This window comes from Trichechus manatus, unplaced genomic scaffold (assembly GCF_000243295.1).
Source record: "Trichechus manatus latirostris isolate Lorelei unplaced genomic scaffold, TriManLat1.0 scaffold00180, whole genome shotgun sequence".
Classification (NCBI taxonomy): domain Eukaryota; kingdom Metazoa; phylum Chordata; class Mammalia; order Sirenia; family Trichechidae; genus Trichechus; species Trichechus manatus.
In genome coordinates, this window is record NW_004444116.1 from 3,954,630 (window position 1) to 3,967,031 (window position 12,402).

A 12,402-nucleotide genomic window follows, 5' to 3' on the forward strand; every position below is an offset into this window, starting at 1 on the left:
TTTTTTCTAGGAATTTTTTGATTCTGTCTATTACTGAGTTGTTTTTAAGCAAGGTGCTATTCAGTTTCCACGTATTTGATTTTTTATCCTTTCTGCTCCTATTATTGAGTTCTACTTTTACGACATTGTGATTAGCAAGAATGCTTTGTATTATTTCAATGTTTTGGATTTTATTGAGTGTTGCTTTGTGGTCTAAAATATGATCTATTCTGGAGAGTGTTCCTTGAGCATTGGAAAAGAATGTATACTTTGCTGCTGTTGGGTGAAGAGTTCTATATATATCTATGAGACCAAGTTGGTTGATTTTGGCTTTTAGATCTTTTGTGTCTTTGTTGCGTTTTTTCTAGCTATTCTGTCTTTTACTGAGAGTGGAGTGTTGAAGTCTTCTGCTATTATTGTGGAACTGCCTATTTCTCTTTTCAGTGCTGTTATAATTTGTTTTATGCATTTTTGAAGTACTGTCATTTGGTGCATAGATATTTATTAAGGTTATATCTTCTTCGTGGATTGCCCCTTTAATCATAATATAATATCCTTATCTTTTATGGTGGATTTTGCCTTAAAGTCTGTTTTATCTGAGATTAGTATTGCCACTCTTGCTCTTTTTTGGTTGCTGTTTGCTTGATGTATTTTTTCCGTCCTTTGTTTTTTAATATATTTAAGTCTATGTGTCTAAGGTTTGTCTCTAGTAGACAGCATATTGATGGGTCATGTTTTTTTATCCATTCTGCAGCTCTGTCTCTTTATGGTCACATTTAATCCATTTACATTCAGTGTGATTATTGATATTATCGACAGGTGTGTGTTTACTGCTGTCATATTCTTGTGGGTTTGTGTGTGTGTGTGTGTGTGGTGCTGACATTTTCTGTCTTTCTCTCAGTTTCCTATGCTGAATTCTTTTTTTGTGTGTGTGGATTTTCATTTCTTTTGTTATTATAGAATTTGTGTTTGCTGAGTCTTTATGTTTCTCTTCTTTTTTATTCTGATAAGTAAGTTTTCTAACTTTCTTTGTGGTTACATTGTAATTTACTTTTATCTTCCTGTGTTTGAACCAATCTTGTATTACTTGATGTCATCTTGACTTTCTCCATTTAAAAGTTCCATACTACACCATTTTCCCCTGTTATCATTGCTTTGACATTGTCATCTGTTTCCCTGTTTTAAGTCTTTTAGCTTTGCTTTATTATTGAGAGTTCTTTACCTAGGTTGGTATCTGGCTGATGCTATCCTGTGTCTTAGACTCAGTGTGTTGTCTGATGTTGTTGGTTCTCTAACCAGTGGACTTCCTTTAATATTTTTGTAAGTTTGCTATGGTTTTTACAAATTCCTTTCATTTCTGTTTAACTGAAAGTGTCCTAATTTTGCCATTGTATTTGAGAGAGAGTTTTGCAGGATATATTATTCTTGGCTGGCAGTGTTTTTCTTTCAAAGTTTTATATATGTCATCCCATTGCCTCCTTGCCTGCAGAGTTTCTGCTGAGTTATCAGAGGTTAGTCTTATTGTGCCTCTATGTGACTTTTCATTTTACTTGAGCTGCTCTCAGAATTCTTTCTTTGTTTTTGTTTTTGGCAACTGTGATTATAATATGTCTTGGCAACTTTCTTTTGGGTTATATCCTATATGGGTTTTGTTTAGCTTCTTGAATGGTCAGCTTTTCTTCTTTCATGATACTTGGGAAATTTTCTGCCAGCAAATCTCCAACAATCTTCTCTGTGCTCTGTGTTTTCCATTTTCTCCCCTTGTTCTGGAACTCTGATCACATGCAAATTTTTGCTCTTGATTGGTTCCCATATAATTCTTATGTTTTCTTCACTGTTCTTCATTCTTTTCTCTGATTTTTCCTCAAAGTTACATCCATTGATTTGTCTTCAGTATCACTGATTCTGTCTTCCATTGTTTCAAATTTGCTCCTAAAACCTTCCATTGAGTTGTTCATTTCTGATATTTTGTTGTTTAGCTTTTGGATTTCCAGTTGCTGTGTTTGTATGATTTCTATTTATTTATTTTGATGTTTTGTTCTTGTATTATTTCCTGAATTCTTCTATTGCTTTGTTTGTGTTTTTCTTGACTTTTGCTAGGTTTTTGTTGGTTTTGTCTGTGTTTTCCATGATTTCATCCATTTTTCCCTTGATTTTGTCTGTGTTTTCCTTAATCTGTTTCCTAATCTATTCAAGTGCCCTAAATATTAGTTTTTGAATTCCATATCAGGTAGTTCCAATTGCTTTTCTTCTACTGGAAGGTCATCTGATTCTTTATTGTGCTCACTTGTCGGAGCCATCTTGTCCTGCTTTTTATGTATTTTGATATTGTCTGCTGTCTCCAAGACATTAAGGAATTATTTTCTTTATTTAGTGATTACATGTCCATTTGTTTTGTCCTACTTTTTAATTATGTTTTGAGGTGTCAAGATGCACAGACCAGGCATGTTTTGCTGCTTGCTTGTCTGTGGGCATGATAGTTCTAACTACTTTATCTAGGGGGGCAGTGCTGCATCAGGCAGGGTGAGCCCACTTCACAGTACACTGGTTTGGTGAGGTGGCTGAGGGCGGACTGGGCAGGTGCCATCTGCCTCATGTTAGTCCAGTAGTGTGGGAGTGTTCGTAGTCCCTCGCTAAATGGGTGGGGGTGTCGTACAGGGAGTGGTATGTGCTCACTTCCCACTGTTCAATAACTGGTCAAGTGGTGGGAGGGGAGGTGCAGTGTGGGCCTGATGTGATGGTAGGCCTGAGTGCTATGGGTGCTGTAGATGTGGCATCATGGTGGGGCCAGTGGGAAGGGGGAGTGGTGGCATATGGGGCTAGGTGGGTGAGAGGAAGAAAAGGGAGAGAAAAAAAACAATGAGTTTGGCAAGAGCCAACAGGTGGGGGAAGGGAGAAGGTAGAATGTAGGGATATGTGAGAGGGAGAAAGAAAAGTAAGAAAGGAAAAAGAGTAAAAGAAAAATGGCAGTGCAGTGTGAGCCGGTGAGTAGGGCCAGGGTGGACCCAGGAGCTGGTAGGAAGGTAGTGGACGTGGCTTACTGTGCTAAGTGGGATGGAAGAAGTAAAGAAAGAAAAAAGAGAAAAACAATGGTGGCATGGCAGAAGCCAGTGTGTGAGGGTGGGTTAGGGCTGGGATGTTGGCAGGTTAGTGGCTCTATAGCCTCGTCAGCATGGCAGGAGCAAGCAATAAGAATGGCAGGTGACATATGGGGCTAGGTGGGAGGGAGGAAGAGAAGTAAGAAAAAAATGATGGCATAGTGGGGGCTGGCAAGGGGCGACATGGTGGGCCCAGGGGATGGTGGGAAGAGAGGAGAGGCAGCATATGGGGACAGGTGGAAGGGAGAAAGAAAAGAAAGAAAAAATATGGTGGCATGGTGGGAGCTGGCAGGAAGAAGAGGAAGGAGGCGTACAAGGCTTGGTGGGAGGGAGAAAGAAAAGGAAGAAAGAAAATAAAAAAGCTGCACAGCAGGAGGTGGAGGGGGGATCATACCGTGGAACCTAGTGGTGGGGACTGCAGGGATTGGGGGGTTCTTCTACCTACCAGAAGGATGAGGGATGGGAAATTGTGTTTCTGGGGTCACTGTTGGCTGTGTTTCAAGATGACCATGCTGTGTCATGTTAGCTGGCACGGGACCTCCATGCCATATTTTTCCTTGTTCTCTTTTCCATTAGTTTCTTCTTCCATTTAGTGTTTGATCTAGTTCTTTATGCCTTAGTTTGATGCTCAGGGTTCCAGGACTGATGTTTGTATCTATTTTACTTAGTTTTTTTGGTCTTTGCTGCAGAGGGATGTTGTGGTGCATCTGTCTAGGGTGCCATGTTCTAGGTTTTTGTGTGTGTGATCTTTTTTTATTGTGGTAAAAATATATAACAAAACATTTGCCATTTCAACATTTTTTACATTGAACTTTTTTTTAAAATTCAGTGACATTAATTATGTTAACCATGCTGTACAACTATCATCACTGTTTTCAAATTTTTTCATCACTTTAACAAAAACTCTGTACCCCTAAGCAATAACTCTCATTTACCCTCTCTCACCCAACCCTGGTAACCACTAATAAACTTTGTTCTCTATACATTTTCCTATTCTAGACATTTCATATATGTGGAATCATACAATATTTGTCCTTTTGTGTCTGATTTGTTTCACACTGCATAATGTTTTCAAGGTTCATCCATATTGTAGTATGTGAGAGAAACAGATGATCTTAAAAAGTGATAAAATTGTCAAGATCATAAACACGTTCTGAAAAGCAGAGGGTTACAGCACTGTGTGTTGGTGATGCTGTGCACAAATACCTGTGGTCAATAGCAATTTAAAAAATACTTTAGACTCTTTAGATTTCCCAAAATATTAAATGTTAAAGTTTGGATATTGATAGGAAATATTTTATAATTGCATGGGTAAATGTATAATCAATATTGGTCAATTAGCCAAAAATATTACATACATTTAATTTGGATTTAATTTTCCCTCAAAAGTTGTTAATAAATTAATAATTAGCTTACAAATGATGCTAAGAGGTGAAAACTTTCCAGGTGCCAGCTGCTGACATTTCACATTTATTATATTTCCTAATTCTTTCAAAATTCATGAATTAATTTTAGAGATGAGAGAGTATAAAGGTTAATATAAGTAGCTTGTCCCAAGTATCTTGCAATAATTTTAGTTAAGTGGTGGAGAAAACAGTAAATTCTGTGGGCCCTCATTAAAAAAATAAACAATATTTGCGTTTTTGTGACAGGACTTTTTCAGTTGCAAGTTAACAAAACTCAGAATCAATCGTGCTTTAGCAGAAGAGATTTCACTTGCTGATTTACCTGGGAAAGTAAAGTATTAGATCCAGGGACTCAAATTCGTCATCACATCTCTTTCTCTCTTGTCCCCTTCCCTCCCTCTGTTGCTAAGGAAGATAGCCAATGTAATCTCCAACTCCCCTCACATCATCTCACCTTAACAGCTTCAGCAGAAAGACAGACATCTTTCTTACAGCAACCATAAATGAAGTACCAGAGAAGATTACTCTTGTACAACCCCTGTGGCTGGGGGTTGTGGTATAATGTGGTGGACTCTGATTGGTCAGATCTGGGTTATGTGTTTCCCTCATTCCCTGGGCCATTATAATATTCTCTATCCTATATAGCCATGAGTTGGAATCACATCAATGGCAACTAACAGCAACACCACCCTATTTATGGTCATGGTGATGAGTAAATCATGTAAATATTAAACAAAATAGCTATTGCCAATTCACTGGTCCCTGAGAGACAACATTATTAGCTGTTAGAACTGCTGGCTTTCTTTTCATTTCCTAACCTTTATGTTTCTACCTAACAAAATTACCTCCTTTTAATTCCAAAATTACCAAGAACCCTGGGCCACTTTCAGGAATCATAACTTTGATCTGTATTCCTGGTGGATGAGCACCAAATACCCTTAACCTGAGTTCTGTATTGAGTTCTGGTCTCTGCAACCCTGGCTACAGCACCGCGAGATACTGTGCATTCACATAGTTCCCAGAGTCACCCTTGTGTTGGTGGACTTTTGAGATGGCCCCAGTTGTCACCACCTCCTAGTACTTATCCCTTTGTGTAATCTCTTCACTTTGAGCATTAGCTGAACCTAGTGACTCTCTTATAACAAATAGAATATGGCAAAGGTGATGGAATAAATATTTTGGGATCACCGTGGACAGGATATAATGGAACTGGGTAAACTGTCTCAAGGTAAGCTGCCCAAGCCAGGTTGGGGAAGTACACATTCCCGACAGTTCCTAATGCCAAATGACCCTGCATTCCTTTTCTACCTGAAGGGTCACTCCTCCAGATCTTAACCTTCACAGTCCCTGCCATCAGACAGGATGATGAGGAGGAGAAGGTCACCAGCAGTGATCCTAACTCTGGCTGGGATGAACAAGGGATCTGGTGTATAAAGAGAACAGAAAGTGAAGAAACCTAAAGACTCACAAATCTAAGACCTGGTAAGACACCATGACTACAAATATCAAGAAAATAACAATCTCCACTCTCCCTGTAATGCCCCCTGTGTTCCACTTCTGCTTAACCCCTTAGCTCTAAGGGGAGGTCCACCCTTGTCTATTCAGCTTTCAGTAACTTCCAGAAATCCTTGGAATTCCTGGGTTTGAAGATGAATCTTTCTCCATCATCTGTGTTCCTCTTCTCCCCTTTGTGTCACATGTCTTTATGTGTATGCTGCTCTTTATACAACTCAGAAGTGATTTAGTTTAGGATCTACCCTCAACTGATTGATTGCATTACATTAGATTGCATTATGGACAGTGATTGTGTTATATTAAATTAGATTATATCCACAGGGATAGGGGTTAGAATTCCAACACATATTTTTAGGGAACACAATTCAGTCTATAACACTGACCCAAGAAGGAACAGAACACATTATCAGCACTATATCAGTTGTAGAAACTGAATTTGTAACAGAAACACTTCCCATAGAGGAAACTCTAGGCCAGAAAGATTCATTAGTGAATTATGTCTGATATATGATGAAACAATAATATCATTTCTGCACAAACTTTTAAATATTAAAGAAGGGAACAATTCCCAAGTCATTTTATGAGCCAATATTACCCTGATTCAAACACCAAGAAAAAACATTGCAAGAAAAGAGATCTACAGACCAATATCCATCATGAAAATAGATAAAAAAAAGTTTACAAAATGTTATCAAATCAAATACAAAAATACAAAAAAGGGATAATACAGCATGTTAAATTGGGAAAGCAAGGTTGGTTTAACGTTTGCAAATCAAGAAACACAATTCACCAAATTCATAGAATTCAGGACAAAAGCCAAGTAATCATTACAAAAGAGGCAGAAAAAGCGTTTACCAAAATTCACCATGCTTTCATGACAGAATCTCTCAATAGCAGGAATAGAAAGAATTCCCTCAGTGTGGTTAAGGACATCAATGGAAAAGATTGTATCCAATGATGAAAGGCTCAATGCTTTCCAAGGTCAGCAACCAGTCAAAGATGTCTACTCTCACCATTTCTATTTAACTTTGTGCAATAAGGCAGGAACATGAAAGAAAAAATCTATACACAGGAAAGGAAGAAATAAAACCATCCTTATTGGTAGAAGGCATGATCGTGTATGTAGAAAATCCTAAGGGATTCCCCCAAAAGTTATAAGCATTAGTCATTATGGAAATTAAAATAAAAACCACAGTGAGATACTACTTTAAACTCACCAAAATGGCTATAATTTAAAAAACAATAATAACAAGTTTTGGTGAGGATGTGCAGAAATTGGAATGCTCATGCCTTGCTGATGGGAATGTAAGATGATGCTACTGCTGTGGAAAACAGTTTAGAGTTTCCTCAAAAAGTTGGACATAGAATTGTCATATGACTCAGCAATTCCATTCTTAGGTATATACCCAAAAGAGTTGAAAACAGATACTCTAACAAATACATATACTGACATATCATAGCAGAACTGTTTATGATAACCAAAAGATGGAAGTAATCCAAATGAAAAATAGATTAACAAATTATTGTACACACATACAATGGAATACTAACCAAAAAAAAACACGTTGTTGTCGAGTTGATTCCAACTCATAGCAACCCTATAGAACAGAATAGAACTGCCTCCCATAGGGTTTTCAAGGAGCAGCTGGTGGATTAGAACTGCTGATCTTTTGGTTAGCAGCCTTAATGCTTAACCACTGTGCCACCAGGGCTCCAATGGAATACTATTAATCCATAAAAAGGAATGAAGTACTGATACATTCTGCAACATTGATGAATCTCAAAAACATATTAAGTGAGAGAAGGCAGACAGAAAATATCCACAATAGGTAAATTCGTAGAGACAGAACACAGATTGTTTGTTGCCAAAGGCTAGAAGGGAAGGGAATGGGGAGCAACTGCTTAATGGGTATGGGATTTCCTTTTAGGGTGATGAATATATTTTTGAGCTAGATAGAGTTAGTGATTGTACAACATTGTGAATGTACTAAATAATACTAAATTGTTCACTTTAAAAATGGTTATCTTTATTTATGTGAATTTTACCTCAATTTTAAAAATTTAAATAAAAAACCCACGGCCGTCAAGTTGATTCTGACTCATCTACCCCATAGGGTTTCCAAGGGTGTAAAACTCTGCGGAAGCAAATTGCCACATCTTTCTCCCGAGAAGTTGCTGGTGGTTTTGAATCACTGATCTTTTGGTTAGCAGTCCATCGCTTTAACCACTGCACCACAGGGCTCAAAAAAAATTTAAATAGTATCACAAAAAGACATATGTCATAAATGTATAAGTGTCTAATAACAGAATTCCAAGATAGATGAAGCATAAACTGATAGAAATAAAAAAGAAATAAATAAATTAACAACTACATTTGGAGATTAATACTTTTTTCTGAGAAATTGATAGAAGTAAACAGAAAGCCAGTATGGATATACCAAAAACCAAACCCATTGTCATCAAGTCAATTAAGGAGTGGCTGGTGGATTTGAACTGCTAGCCTTTTGGCTAGCAGCCAAACCCTTAACCACTGCACCACCAGGGCTCCAATATACATATAGGAGACTTAAACTACCCTATGAACCTAACTGACATTTATAGAATACCTCACCCAACAAGCACAAAATAGACATTTTTTTTTTTCAAGTTCACATGGAACATTCACCAAGATTGACCATATTCTGGATCCTACAACAAGACTCAGTAAATTTAAAGGGACTAAACTCATTCTCCTGACTGCAATGGTATTAAATTAGAAATCTCTAACATTACGATATCTGGAAAATCCCCAAATATTTTGAAATTAGTCAACACACTTCTAAATATCCCATGAGTTAAAGAAAAACTCAAGAAAAATTAGAACGTGTTTAACTGAATGAATATATAATCACCACAAATCAAAAATGTGTGGAATACAGCAATAGGAGTGTTTAGATAGAAATTTCTACCATTAAATAGATAATGAGGGATGATTAGAAACAACTTCTGCCAATAAATTTGATAACTGAAATGAAATGGACAAATTTCTCTAAAGATAAAAATTACCAAAACTGAATCAAGCATGTGTGTGTGTTAGGTGCCATCAAGTCAGTTCCGATTCATAGCGACCTTATGTACAACAGAGTGAAACACTGCCCAGTCCTGCACCATCCTCACCATCACTGAATCAAGTAGAAACAGGAAATTTGAATAGCCCTGTATCAATTAAAGAACTTAATAGTTAAAAACCACCCCACACACAAAAAATAAATATAAACCTCCAGACTCAGGCGGCTGCACTGATGAATTCTATCACACATTTAAGCAGGAAAACCAATCCTATACTAACTCCTGGACAAAACAGAGGAGAAGGAAACTTTGCCCAAATCATTTTATGAGGCTAGTATTACTCTGACGCCAAAAGCAGACATAACTAGCAAAAGAAAGCTTTAGACCAATTATCTCTCATGAATCCTTAACATAATATTAGTCAAATCCAATACTATATATAAATGATAACATACCATGACCAAGTAAAATTTATTCCAGGATGCAAGTTTGGATCAATATACAAAAATCAATCTACTTTACCATATTAATAGAATAAAGAGAATAATAATAAGGTAATTTCTATTCAGAAAAAGTATTTTAAAAATTCAACTTATTAATGGTAAAATCTCTCAGAAAACTAGGAAAGGAAGGCAACTTCTTCAATGTGATAAAGGGTATTTGTGAAAAACCTACAGTAGATGACACAAGCTTGCTTGCCAAAAATGAAGACCACGTGAAGCACTTACTGATGAAGGTCAAAGGCTATAGCCTTCGGTATGATAAAAGGAAAAAAAAAAAATGAAATTGTTAGCAATTTCATTCTACTTAGATCAATAATCAATGCCCATGGAAGTAGCAGTCAAGAAATCAAATGAGAGGCAGAGCCAACATGGCACCCTATACAGACACACAATGCCGTTCGCTGCAGGCAGCAAGGACCTGAAAAATTAAGTAAAACAGATAAAAACATCAATCCTTGAACCTTAAGCATCAAATGAAGGCATAGAGAAATAGATCAAGCACTGAATGGAGAAATAGGTCAAGACACTGAAGGAAAACAGAAGACAAGCAGAGATACGGAGTGGGGCCCCCTGCCAACTAACATGGCACAGTGTTGCCATCTTGGAGCACAGCCATCAACGATCTCGGACAGGGAGTACAAGAAGACAACTTCAGAGAGCTCCCAACAGGAGACAGAGAACCCAGTAACCAGAAAAGCACGCTTTTCCACCCCTAAGTCTTCTGTCTCCTACACCAGCTTCACCACTCCTGACAGGCCACGCGAAGCTGCCTTGACTACAGAGATTGCAGCTCACGATTAGCCTGGGTCTATCGTGTCCCCACCTGCTACTACAGAGATTGCAGCTCACGATTAGCCTGGGTCTATCGTGTCCCCACCTGCTAGCTCATGCCACACCATTTTTCTCATTGCCTGACCTCCGGTTCTTGGGACATAAGCCTTCTGCCTGACCTGCAAATTTTGGATTCACCAGCTTCCACAATGCTGTGATCCAGCATAGGCTTCTAGCCTACTGCCTGATCTGCAGATTTTGGATTCCTCAGCCACTGCAACCAAGTGAGCCTGCAGAAGTCTTCAGCCTGCTACCTGACCCACAGATTTGGGACTTGTCAGCCCCCACAATTGCATGAGCCATTTCCTTGAAGTAAATCTCTCTCTATATATATATACACTTCACTGGTTTTGCTTCTCTAGAGAACTGAGACTAAAACACTCAATTATAAATAAGAAATCTGCAGCACTAATAGGTTAAGCAACTTGCCCAGGTTCACAGAGCTGGTAAATGTGAACCAGGCTTTGAGTCCAGGAACTCTGACTCCAGAATCTATCCATCTAATGATCACACCTCAAATGCAGAATATAATGATTATGTAAATACAGAATATAAGGATTATATTATGTATAATATAGAACATAATGACTACTTGTAGAATATAATGATTACTATCATAAAGAAGCAGATAATTAAAATAGTTTCATTGCTTGGTGATGAGAAGTTATCCACATTTAAACATGTATCATGAGGCAATCAATTTGTGCTTATGCATTTTATTAAAATAATGATTGGTGATTTGTAATTTTAATTCACCGAGTTCTTACACCTTAATGATTATAAAGACCATAAAATTCTTCAGAGCACACACTTGTTCTAGGTTCTAGGGTTTAAATAGTGACCTCTCAGACACCAGGGAACTAATTGTCATAGGTATTGAAGGATTTGAATCACAAGACAAAGGCATGTTAGCACTGAATAAAAATATAAATTTCTTATGATGCTCAACTTCCTGTTTACAGCTTTGGAGATTAAATACCTTCACTTTCACAGACAATGGTTTCAACCTTGGATGTTAGGAAAGGCTATTAGAAGTATATTATTGAAATGATGTACTTCTAATACCTGCTCAGAGCAAAATTATTTCCAAAATCAATATGTGTACTATTAATGGTATGATTATTTTATAGAGTCAATATATGTTATAGTTCTAGTGTTAAAGATATACATTATTTAAGAACAAATTTTGTTATTTGTGATACATTCACTGCCTAGAAAAACAAAAAATTTGAAAAGACATTTTGTCATTTCTCTGACCTACAGCTTTCCTTCATATTGAATAAGTTTTGCATTCACTAAATTTGTCATTGTGAAATATCAGGATGTGGTCAAATCCTCTAAACGTTTCATTAACTGACTTTTTCTATAGCAGTTTACTCTAGTGAAGTCAATTGGATGTAGTCCGAGTGGTTTAGAATATCTTTCTCGATGATCTAGATTTCCAGGCAATGTTGGGAAATTTTATTTAATGCATATCCTGAATTATCTGATTACTTTGTATAATATTTCTCTAGGATTAAGACCTAGTATTTGCAAGTTCATTTAAGTCAGAACAAGTAGTGAGACTTCGTGACAGGTATCATCCCATTATCTGAAGTCACATGTTCAAGAAAGAGGAGTGCTGTCAAGAATCTGTACCTTAACACATGTCAGGAAAACAGCAGAATTCTCAGTGGCACTGCAGGGAACACATGACAGAGCTGCAGCCTGGAGAGCAGATGCTGAACTAGGATCTGTTTTCTTCAGAGTGGGCTCTACACTAGTAGAAAAGTAGAATACCAAGGGAACTCACTGTAGAACTCAGTAATGTAAATCTTTTGTATTTCTTGGAAAATAGTGTGCCTGAGTTGGGAAAATAATTTGTGAAAAGTAGAAGAATGAAACTTAAACCTGTATGGACTAATTTTTCTGGGTTTTTGTCGGAAGTCTGAGATTAAAAAAATATTGTCAATCTTTGCAGAGAAATCCTCCTATCTGCTTATATTATTAAGGAAAGATAAATTTATTGTCTAGTATAAGACT